The sequence below is a fragment of the Piliocolobus tephrosceles genome, chromosome 13, assembly GCF_002776525.5.
Source record: "Piliocolobus tephrosceles isolate RC106 chromosome 13, ASM277652v3, whole genome shotgun sequence".
Lineage (NCBI taxonomy): Eukaryota > Metazoa > Chordata > Mammalia > Primates > Cercopithecidae > Piliocolobus > Piliocolobus tephrosceles.
In genome coordinates, this window is record NC_045446.1 from 10,784,531 (window position 1) to 10,796,429 (window position 11,899).

Sequence of the window (11,899 nt, forward strand, 5' to 3'; positions counted from 1 at the left end):
TGCGTGCAGTAACTCCATGATTTCCTTGTGGTATTTAATGGGGGTTCCCAGAGGTTAGGAACTCCCTTTCTTTCCATATTGCAGCATGGGCATGTAGGATTAGATAAGCATACTTGCCATCTGTATACACATTTATTCTTTTTCCCTTTCACAGTTCTAAGGCTCAGGTAAGTGCCACTAGTTCTGCTAACTGGGCACTGGTCCCTTGGGGAAGCGGCTTACTTTCAAGTATGGTTACATCACTAACTATGGCATCACCTGCCCTTCGTATCCCATTCTCCAAAAATGAACTTCCATCAGTATATAGGTTAAGGTCAGGATTAGCTACGGGGACTTCTAAGAGATCATCTCAGGTGGCATAATTCTGGACTACAACCTGTTGGCAGTCATGCTCGATTGGTTCCCCATCCTCTGGGAGAAAAGTGGCAGGGTTGAGGGCCACACACATACGTATTTGAAGCACTGGTTCCTCAAGGGGTAGTGCCTGGTATCTAAGTAGGCAGTTGTCCGATAGCCATAAACTTCCTTTGGCACTTAGTATGCCATTGACATCATGAGTAGTCCAGACAGTCAGATCCTTTCCTTGTATTGTCTTGACAGCCTCTGACACTAAGATGGCCACCACCGCAACTACCCTTAAACAGCGAGGCCGGCCTTTTGCTACTACAACAATTTCCTTACTTAGGTATGACAGTGGTTGTGGGGTTGTCCCACGAGTCTGAGTAAGGACTCCAAGAGCTATCCCTGCTCTCTCTGTGACATATAAAGGGAAGTTTTGTCCTGTCAGAAGGCTTAAAGCTGGAGCTTGTACTAGGGCCTGCTTTAAGGTTTTGAAGGCTGTTTCTGCCTCTGGTTCCCATACTACTAGGCGAGTATTTGCCCTCTGGGTTTCCTTGATTAGAGTATCGAGGGGCCTGGCTATCTCACTGTATCCAGGGATCCATAGTCAGCAGAAGCCGGTGATTCCAAGGAACTCCCATTACTGTTTTAATGTCTTAGGGTGAGGATAAGCCAGTATAGGCTGTATTTGTTCCTTGCTGAGGGGCCTGGTCCCTCTGGCTAAGATTAGGCCTAGATATCTGACCTACTGTGGGCAAAGCTGGGCCTTCAACCTAGACACCTTGTACCCTTGATTAGCTAGAAAGTTCAAGAGATCTAGAGTAACCGGCTGGCAAGAGGCTTCCGAACTGGTAGCTAAAAGTAAATCACCCACATACTGAAGGACCAGAGTGCCTCGACTTGAGAAGTGGCCTAGATCTTGGGCGAGTGCCTGACCAAACAGATGAAGGTTATCTCTAAACCCTTGGGGCAAGACTGTCCACGTAAGTTGGGACGTGTGGTCTGTGGGATCCTCAAAGGCAAAGAGAAACTGGGAGTCAGAGTGCAGGGGAATACAGAAGGCATCCTTGAGGTCCAGAACAGTGAACCATCCTGTTTCCTCTCGTATTTGAGAGAGCAGGGTATAGGGGCTGGGTACAACTGGATATAGAGGAATTACTGCCTCATTGATGAGTCTAAGATCATGCACTAGTCTCCACTGACCGTTCGGTTTTTGTACTCCTAGAATTGGGGTGTTGCAGGGACTGCTGTGTTTCCTTACTAAGCCTTGAGCTTTTAAATGTTTAGCAATATCCTGTAAACCTTTATGAGCTTCAGGCCTTAAGGGATATTGCCTTTGATAAGGAAAAGTGGTGGGGTCTTTTAGCCTGATTTGGACTGGGTGGCCATTTTTTGCCCTTCCAAATTGTCCTTCCAATGCCCAGATTTCAGGGTTGAGTCCTTCCTCAAGTAGGGGACAACAAATGGGTAACTTGTTCCCCATATTCATGTAGATAACAGCTCCAGCCTTGGCTAATATATCCCTCCCTAATAAGGGTGTGGGACTTTTAGGCATAACAAGGAAGGTGAAAAGAGCAAAGTCTCCCAATTACAACTGAGGAGGTGGGAGAAATGCCTGGTTACAGGCTGTCCCAGGATTCCTCAGATGGTAACGACCTTGAGAACAGTTGTCCAGGACAGGAGATTAACACTGAGAAGGCTGCACCAGTGTCCAGGAGGAAGTCAGTTTCCCGGCCCTCAATGGTTAAATGTAGCTGGGGCACAGTGAGGGTGATGACATGAGTTGGCACTTGCCCCGGGCACCCTCAGTCCTGGTGTTGGATCATCTGGTTGGGGGCTTCTGACCCAGAGAACCTTCATCCTCTGGGGCAGTGCACCTTCCAGTGATTGCCTCAGCACAGTGGACATGGACGAGGGGGCAGCTTGTTTCTCACTGGACAATCTTTTTTCAAGTGTCCTAGTAAACCACACTGATAACAAGCCCTACCAAGTGATTGGCCTACTCCATTTTCTGTCTTCTCTGAACCACCAAGGTTTGTTTGTCTGAGGGCCATGACTAAGGCTGCGGCCTTTCTCTGATCTTGCTTTTCCTTTTGGGCCTGTTCCTCTTGGTCCCTATTATAGAACACCAAGGTTGCCAGGTTTAATAATGCCTCCAGATTTTGTTCAGGGCCCAGGCTTGCTTTTGGAGATTTCTCCTGATATCTTTGGCTGACAAACTTATCTTTTAGACTCAATTGACCCTAGTGATTCAGGTGACAGGGGAGTATATTTTTTTAAGGCCTCCCCATAGCCACTCAAGGAAGACAGAAGGATTTTCTTTTCTTCCATTCTCTGAGTTACGGTGGACATCACTGAATAATTCATGGACTTTTTCCTAATTCTCCTTAGTCCTTCTAGAACACAGGTCAACAGATGTTTATGACTCCAGTCCCCATGATCTGAGTCAAAGTCCCAGTGGGGATCCATACTGGGGCGGCTTGCTGACCAGTAGAGAATTTATCCCTTTCTTTGGCTGTCATTCTATCATTTACTTGACTAAGATACCAAGTATCTCCAAACTCTCAGGCTGCAGCTAAAGCCACATTCTTTTCATTAAAGGCCAGGGTTTGCTCTAACAGTAACATGACATCTCTCCAAGCAAGGTTGAAGTTTTGCCCTAGACCCTATAGGACATCTATGTACCTATCAGGATCATCTGAAGACTTCCCCAGGTCTGCCTTGATCTGCTTTAAATCAGAGAGGAAGAAGGGGACATATACCCACGTTGGGCCAAATTCTCCTCCCCCTATAGCTTGTAGAGGACATAACCAATTTCCTGGGGGTTTTTGTGGTGCTTTGGAGATTTCTTTGTTTATTTCATTCTAGGCAGGGGAGATTAGAGGAGGATTATCATTAACAGGAAGGGGAGCTATAGGGAGGCTAGAATATGGGGGTAAGCTGAGAGGTCTTCCTGTGGGATGTAAATTATAAGCTTTGCATAGTTCTGTATTCTCCTTCAATGAAAAGAAAGCTTGGACATAAGGTATTTCACTCCATTTGCCTTCCCTCTTGCAAAAAAGGTCAAGCTGCAAGACAGTATTGTTAATTTGTACTTCCCTTAGGTGGCCATTTTTCCCCATCAGAGACAGAATACTGGGGCAAGACCATAGTGCAGAAAAAAATGAGCCACCTCTTTTTCAGGGTTTGCGGGTCAAATTGGTCCCAATGACTTAGGATGCATTTCAAGGGTGAGCCTATTGATGCCCGAGCATTTCCCATCTGAAAGACAAAACTGCCCATGGTTTCAGGTTGTTTTGTTTCTCCCCCTGCCCAAGAACCTGCAACAGTCCCTGGACCCTGCTGATCAGAATAGTTACACTCACCAACGCAGCAGCAGAAACAACCCCTGTCCAAGAACCCACAACAGTCCCTGGACCCTGCTGATCAGAATAGTTGCACTCACCGACACAGCATCAGAAACACTAGTTTTCCTCCCAGATCACAAGGAGGACTGAGGACGGTCAGATTTAGTGGCCCTTACCAATGCATTCTCGAAAACCTCCACCCTTGGCTATCCTCCTAGATCACAAAGAGGACCGAGAAAAATTGGATTTAGTGGCCCTTATCAACACATTCTCCAAAACCTGTTAAGAGTCCTAAGCATTCTCCTGTTAGTATTGGGACTTTACCCATGTCCTATAAAGATGTTATGCCCCAAAAATGAAGTGGAGGGCCATACCCTGAGGGAGGGAAGCGATCTCCAGGGTTGGAAGAGTGACACCTTTTGTCCTCACTTATACGAATAGGAAGGATAAAATTTCTGAGGCTCCCCATATTCTAGCTTCAGGAATAGCTTTCGTTAGTCCTGCTTGTCTGAGGAGGGATCCTAAAATTCCAGATAGTCCCCTCTATGATGGGACTTTGGGCAAAAATTATGTCTTTCTGATTGGTGACTCCGGGTACCTAAAGAAGGTAATAGAGTCCTGAAGTTTATACTAGAAATCAGTCTTATAGGAGAAATTAGAAAAGTACCAGAAACAAGGAGTGATTTTTAGAAGCAGGACCAATCTTGGAGAAGAGAGGCAAGAGGAAGTTTGTCTGACAGGCGTTAGGACCCAGGAAGCAAGGGTCAGGGTAGATAGAATAGATGGGCGAGTCTCGCTTGGGCAACATGACTTTGAGAGTTCCGCTCAAGGCCACAGGGTCAACCACCTTGCTGTCAGGACCCCAGAGCTCAATGGTTTTCCTCCCTGTTGACCCTTGGCTCAGCCCAGAAGTACAGGAAAAGCAGAAGCTGGTTCCAGGCAAACCAACGCTCCCAACTCTGAAGAGTCGGGGGTTGTTACAGAGCCTTTGCCAGAAAGCCTGACATCTATGTCTTTAGTCCAGCAGCCACACTAGTAGCTTTTAACTCGCCAATGGGTGCCCAGTATTTAGCCCCCAAATTCTAAGGAAAAATAGAACATAATAGGAAATGAAAGGTGGTGAAGAACCAAACAGTGAGCAGCAGTAAGATTTATTGCAAAGAGGAAAAGAACAAAGCTTCCACGGCTCAGAAGGAGATCCCAGCAGGTTGCCACGGCTGGTGTGGGCAGCCTGCTTTTATTCCCTTATCTGACACCACCCACATCCTGCTGATTTGTCCATTTTACAGAGAGCTGATTGGTCAATTTTACAGAGCACTGATTGGCCCATTTTACAGAGAGCTGATTGGCCCATTTTACAGACAGCTGATTGGTCCATTTTGACAGGGTGCTGATTGGTGCATTTACAAACCTTGAGCTAGACACAGAGTGCTGATTGGTGTGTTTACAATCCTTTAGCTAGACAGAATGCTAGACAGAAAAGTTCTCCATGTCCCCAGGAGATTAGCTATATACAGAGTGCTGACTGGTGCATTTACAAACCTTTAGCTAGACACAGAGTGCTGATTGGTACGTTTACAAACTTTAGCTAGACACAGAGTGCTGACTGGTGTATTTACAAACCTTGAGCTAGACATAAAGTACTGATTGGTGTGTTTACAATCCTTTAACTAGACACAGAGTGCTAGACAGAAAAGTTCTCCAAGTCCCCACTAGATTGGCTAGACACAGAGGACTGTCCCACCTGCTCCTGCACTCCTCAGCCCTTGGGAGGTCGATGGGACTGGGTGCTGTGGAGCAGGGGGCGGAACCCGTCGGGGAGGCTCAGCCCTGTGCCAGCCCACAGGTAGGGGGGCTTGGGCATGGCGGGCTGCAGGTCCTGAGCCCTGCCCGGTCAGGAGGTGGCTGAGGCCCAACAAGAATTCGAGCGGCATGGGCGTGCCAGCGCCGCTGGGGGACCCTGCGCACCCTCCGCAGCTGGCGGCCCAGGTGCTAAGCCCCTCACTGCCCGGGCTGGCGGCACCTCTGGCGCTCCGAGTGCGGGGCCCGCCGAGCTTGCACCCACCCAGAACTCGTGCTGGCCAGGCCGCTCGCAACCCCGGTTCCCGCCCACGCCTCTCCCTCCACACCTCCCCGCAAGCAGAGGGAGCCGGCTCCGGCTTCCGCCAGCCACAGAGGTGCTCCCACAGTGCAGCGGGCTGAAGGGCTTCTCAAGCGCAGCTAGAGCCGAAGCCGGGGAGGTGCCCAGAGCCAGCGAGGGCTGCTAGCGTGTTGACACCTCTCACTAGTAGATGAAACTTCCAGATGGCACTACTAAATACAATAAGATGCTAATAAGGCAAACAAAAGTTTTTAATAATACTAACAGACCAGTTTTGCATAATCATAATGACAGGACACCAGCTATAGGGGATTCTAAAAGTGCATCCCTGGGGGAGGTTCCAGGCTATAAAATCCAAAAATCTAGTTGACATAACAAGTTAAGTTTAACTACAAAGAAGCAAGCAAAGCCTGATGACCAGTGGCTTGGGTCTGACTCACCTTGGAAATCCCTTGCCCTAACAAAAGCACAGATTATTTAGCTCAGATTTTTTTTTTTTTTTTTTTTTTAGACGGAGTTTTGCTCTTGTTGCCCAGGCTGGAGTGCAGTGGCATGATGTCGGCTCACTGCAACCTCCACCTTCCAGTTTCAAGTGATTCTCCTGACTCAGCCTCCCGAGTAGCTGGGATTACATGCACCTGCCACATTTTTGTATTTTTAGTAGAGACAGGGTTTCACCATATTGGCCAGGCTGGTCTCAAACTCCTGACCTTGTGATCCCCCTGCCTCAGCCTCCCAAAGTGCTGGGATTACAGGCGTGAGCCACCGCGCCCGGCCTTAACTCAGATTATTTAACCTCAGCTGGTTTAAGAATTTGTGGCAGAAACTGCCCGTTAACTTCCAATATCCATTTTCCCATTCTTCCATAATAGATTTTTGGCCACCAAGAAAAAAGGCTACATTTCACAGCCTTTCTTATAGGGAAGTGTAGCCATATGACCCTTCAGCAAGCAGTATTTTCTGGACAGTGGGATGTGAGCAGAAGTAATGTACATCATCTCCCTCTCCCTCCCCTTTTTAACCCAGGCAGCCTGCCCTTAGGGGGCAGGAAGGAGGGGCAGGGGGGTACTAAGTTCTCAAGCATAGTGATTTTTGTGTTATATGGCCATTTGATCCAGCTTGCTCTTCTGCCATCCCTAGGTGGTTGCCCTCATATCATCACAGTTCAAAATGATTGCTGCCCTCTCTCCAAAATGATTCCTGGAAGAGAATAGATGGCAAGGCAGTCAATGGCTTCAGATCCCAAACTCTGAACACTATATTCTACTGCCCTCTAGTGGAATGTTCTGGTACTTGACACAATCATTGCATAACTACATTGGCAAGAATGAAAGCTGTGTGTGAGAAGTGCCACCAAGCCATGGATCGGTGTGCGAAAAGAACAATATTGGGACACACAGAAGGCTATCTGCAGAGCCTAGAAGAGAAGTCACAATGATTCCCTCCAGCTCAGGACTTTTGCCAATTCTTTGGTGAAAAGAACTGAAAGTCAGTATCAGAACTGAATACAGAAAACCCATGGTGGCTTGCCTAAATTTCTGTCTCTGCCATTTGCGTTATAAACATATTGACTGAGCATCCACCTAGTGCCAGGCACAGCCCTGTCTCTATGATCGAGACAAACAAGGCCCCTTCTTTCAAAGGTGTACATTCTAAGGGGAGAGGAGGGTAAGGGTGGGCGAAGGAAAAGACAGTAACAAGAAATGAACCAACACGAGGTTGGGCGTGGTGTCTCACACCTGTACTCCCAGCACTTTGGCAGTCAGAGGCGGGTGGATCACTTGAGGCCAGGAATTCAAGGCCAGACTGGTCAACATGGCAAAACCCTGTCTTTATTAAAAATACAAAACTTAGTCAGGCGTGGTGGCATGCACCTGTAATCCCAGCTACGGCAAGAGGCTGAGGCAGGAGAATCACTTGAACCCAGGAGGCAGAGGCTGCAGTGAGCCAAGATCATGCCACTGCATTCCAGCGTGAGTGACAGAGTGAGACTCTGTCAGAAAAAAAAAAAAGAAAGAAATCAACACGAGTGGTGTCAGATAAAGGTAAACGGGGGCCAGATTGTGGAGATTTTTAAATGCATTGGAGAGTTTTAACATAGAACATGCTTGGATTCAGGTTTCTAAAACACCACTCTGGCTTCTAGGTGGAGGATGAATTGTACAAGACAAGGATGGAGGAGGGAGACCAGCTGGAAGATGGGTGTAGCGGTCCGGAGGAGCGGTGATGGTAGCTTGAATTAGAAAGGAAGCAGCAGAGAATGAGGAGTGAAAAGACTGGTTTCCATTGTGAAAGTAAAGCCAACAGGCCTTAGTCTGTTCATGCTGCTACCATAAAAATACAATATACCGGTGGCCTATAAAAATCAGAAATGGATTTCTCACAGTTCCGGAAGCTGGAAATCTGAGATAGGTGCCAGCTTGGTCAGGCTCTGGTACGAGCCTTTTTCCAGGTTGAAGACTACTGTCTTCTCATTGTCTCCTCACATGACAGAAGGCTGGAGAGCTCTCTGTGGCTCTTATTCAAGGGCACGAATCCTATTCATGAGGGGTCTACTCTTATCATCTAATTACCTCCCAAAAGTCCCACCTTCTAATTCTGTTCTATTGAGGGTTAGGATTTCAACATAAGAATTTGTGGGGGACGCAAACATTCAGTCCATTGCAGGGGAGTTGAGGGAAAGGCAAAAATCCAGGAGTTATATATAGTTCTCATTTTAGACCAGGAGTTCCATCATTCTCAATATATCCTCTTTTTTTGCTTAAAAAAATTCCAATTGGCCAAGCACAGTGGCTCACGCCTGTGATCCCAGCACTTTGGGAGGCTGAGACGGGCAGATCACGAGGTCAGGAGATCAAGACCATCCTGGCTAACACGGTGAAACACTGTCTCTACTAAAAATACAAACAATTAGCTGGGTGTGGTGATGGGCGCCTGTAGTCCCAGCTACTCGGGGGACTGAGGCAGGAGAATGGTGTGAACCTGGGAGGTGGAGCTTGCAGTGAGCGGAGATCGCACCACTGCACTCCAGCCTGGGGGACAGAGTGAGACTCCGTCTCAAAAAAAAAAAAAAAAAAAAAAAAAAATCCCAATTTAAGGAAATGTCTAGGTGACTGGTCTGGATGGATCCCACCTAACGCTGAAATGATTCTTGATTCAGGAATGGGCAAAACCAAGTAAGAAGCCCTCTTCTTGGACTCACTGCAGCTGTGCAAACGACTCATTGGGCTTCTTCGGTCCCTAGCCTGGAGCAGAGCAGGAAGAGCCAGCTCCCAGTGGCCCAGCATCCTCCAGGCATGCAAGGTGTGTCAGTCCTCATCCCAAAAGCCCACTGCCCAAGGGGCTTTAGAGACAGCTAGGAATAAGCCCTCTACAGGAGTCCTAAGGACATCCCCTCTTCCCAGCCTCAGTCAACAGCTCAGTATTTTGTCATAGGAACACTTGCTGAAGGAAAAACCCCTCCAGCCTCCAGGTCCTTAATCCACACCTGAGGGCAAAGAAGGGTGCAGGTGAAATGACTGACCTGCAGCTAAAACTGGGATAGCCTTTAACCCATCAGGCAAACCCTACAGTCAACAGTTTTTAAAAACATTAAAGCTGAAGGGGCAACTTCAAATACCTCCTTTATTAGATAAACAAAAGCAGTTTTTCTAACTACTTAGAAATGTAATGTCCCAAATTCTACTCTTTTCATCTTTCAGGGGTATGTCATGGGTTGAACTGCGGCCCCAAAAAAGATATAGTGAAGTCCTCAGAATGTGACCATGTTTAGAAATAGGGCTGTTACCAATGTGATTCGTCAGGACAAGGTCCTACTGGAGCAGAGTGGGCCCCTAACTCTGGTGTCCAGGCAAGAAGACACAGACACACAAGGAGAACACCATGTGCAGATGGAACACTGCAGAGATGCATCCACAAGCCAAGGAATGCCTGGGGCTACCAGAAGCAAAGAGAGAGGCATGGAACAGATGCTCCCCCGGAACCCTTAGAAGGAACCCACCCTGCTCTGATCTATATTGATAAGGAGAATGGAGAACCGGGTATCCATGCAGCTCCTAAAGATAGGCTGAAGCTGGGATCTGGACCTTCAATCAAAGCCTTAAAGGGGAGATCTCAAGTTTCAACACCGTGTGTTGGCAAAATATCCGGTGCTTTACCAGCCTTACCTAAAGCTACCAGAAAGGCTTTTGGAAGTCAACAGGGCTACAGAAATGTGAATAAAGACCAACAGACTCCTCAAACTAAAACACCCAAATTTCTCTGCCAAAAAGATGACCAGGAAGACTGTTAAAGCAAAAAGCTCTGTTCCTGCCTCAGATAATGTTATCCAGAAATAGAAAAATTATTTCACTTCAATCTTCTGGATTTTGAGAGTTTTAACCAACCTGAAGAGCACCAGATTACCGGCCTCCCCTTGAGTGGAGTACCTCTTATGATCCTTGGTAAGGAGAGAGAGCTTGAAAAGCTTTTTCAGCTGGGCCTGCCTCCACCTGTGAAGATGCCCTCTCCATCATGGGAACCCACTCTGTTGTAGTCTCCTTCAACCCTTCTGTTGACCCTGGATGTTGAATTGCCACCTGTTTGCTATGACATAAATATATATATATATATATATATATTTTTTTTTTGAGACAGAGTTTTGCTCTTGTTGCCCAGGCTGGAGTGCAGTGGCACAATCTCAGCTCACCGCAACCTCCACCTCCCAGGTTCAAGCAACTCTCCTGCCTCAGCCTCCCAAGTAACTGGGATTACAGGCATGCACCACCACGCCCAGCTAATTTCGTATTTTGAGTAGAGACAGGGTTTCTCCATGTAGAGGCTGGTCTCAAACTCCTGACCTCAGGTGATCTGCCTACCTCGGCCTCCCAAAGTGCTGGGACCACAGGTGTGAGCCACCGCACCTGACCATGCTATTATATAAATATTTAAATTTCTTGATGCTTTAGGGTTTATGTGTATTTGTATTAATAAAGCATTCTTTGTTTAACAAGAAAAAAAACTCACCCTAACACCTTAATTTTGAACTTCCAGCCTCCAGAACTGTGAGACAATAAATTTCTGGGTTTTTTTTTCAATCACACAGTTTGGTGGACCATGTTACAGCAGCCCTAAGAAACTAATGTAAAGTCAACTGAGCGGAGAAGCTGAGCACTGACGCACAGTGGCAGGTCACTCGTAAAATCTGCTCTCCTGTCAGGAACCCGGGCACATCTAGGATGTGAAACTGGGAAGACCTAGGGTTCAAAGCTAGCATACTCTTGTGTTTACTCCAGAAATGTTATTAACTTCTCTAGGCCCTTCTTCTAGGAAAACAAAGGGAGAAGGGGATCAAGCCATCTAACTCAAAATCCTACTGAGACATTTATGTCAGTTTCATTGATGATTTGGGAACATACACATTAGTTTTAAGGTGTTTAGGGGTTTTTTAACTAATTTATATGGGTCCTTTTGGTTTTTTGTGGTTTTGGGTTTTGGGGTTTTGTTTTTTGTTTTTTGTTTTGGTTTTGTGTGTGTGTGTATGTGATTTTATTGTTGTTCTTGTTTTGTTGTTTTGTTTTTTATTTTGTTTTTGAGACAGGGTCCCATTCGGTTGCCCAGGCTAGAGGGCAGAGGTGTGATCACAGTTCACTGCCACCTCTGCCTCCCAGGTTCAAGCAATCCTCCTACCTCAGCCTCCCGAGTAGCTGGAACCACAAATGTGCACCACCATGCCTGGCCAATTTTTTGTATTTCTTGTGATAGAGATGGGGTTTCACTATGATGCCCAGGCTCGTCTCAAACTCCTGAGCTAAAGTGATCCACCTGCCTTGGCCTCCCAAAGTGCTGGAATTACAAGCATGAGCCACCACACCTGAGCTATTTTTTTATTTTTAATTTTGGTGGGTATACAGTAGGTGTATATATTTATGGGATACATGAGATGTTTTCATACAGACATGGAAAGTGAAATAATCACATCATGGAGAATGGGGTCTCCACCCCTTCAAGCATTTATCCTTTGTGTTATGAACTATCCAATTACATTGTTTTAGTTATTTTTAAACATACAATCAAGTTGTTATTGGCTATAGTCACTCTATTGTGCTGAAAATAGTAGGTCTTATTCATTCTT

At 46.7% G+C, this 11,899-nt stretch overlaps 1 pseudogene; it reads left to right on the forward strand.

Annotated features, from left to right (window-relative positions):
- The first annotated feature begins 5,618 nt into the window (after positions 1-5,618).
- On the forward strand, positions 5,619-10,356 carry LOC111522426 (annotated as a pseudogene).
- The last annotated feature ends 1,543 nt before the right edge of the window (positions 10,357-11,899 follow it).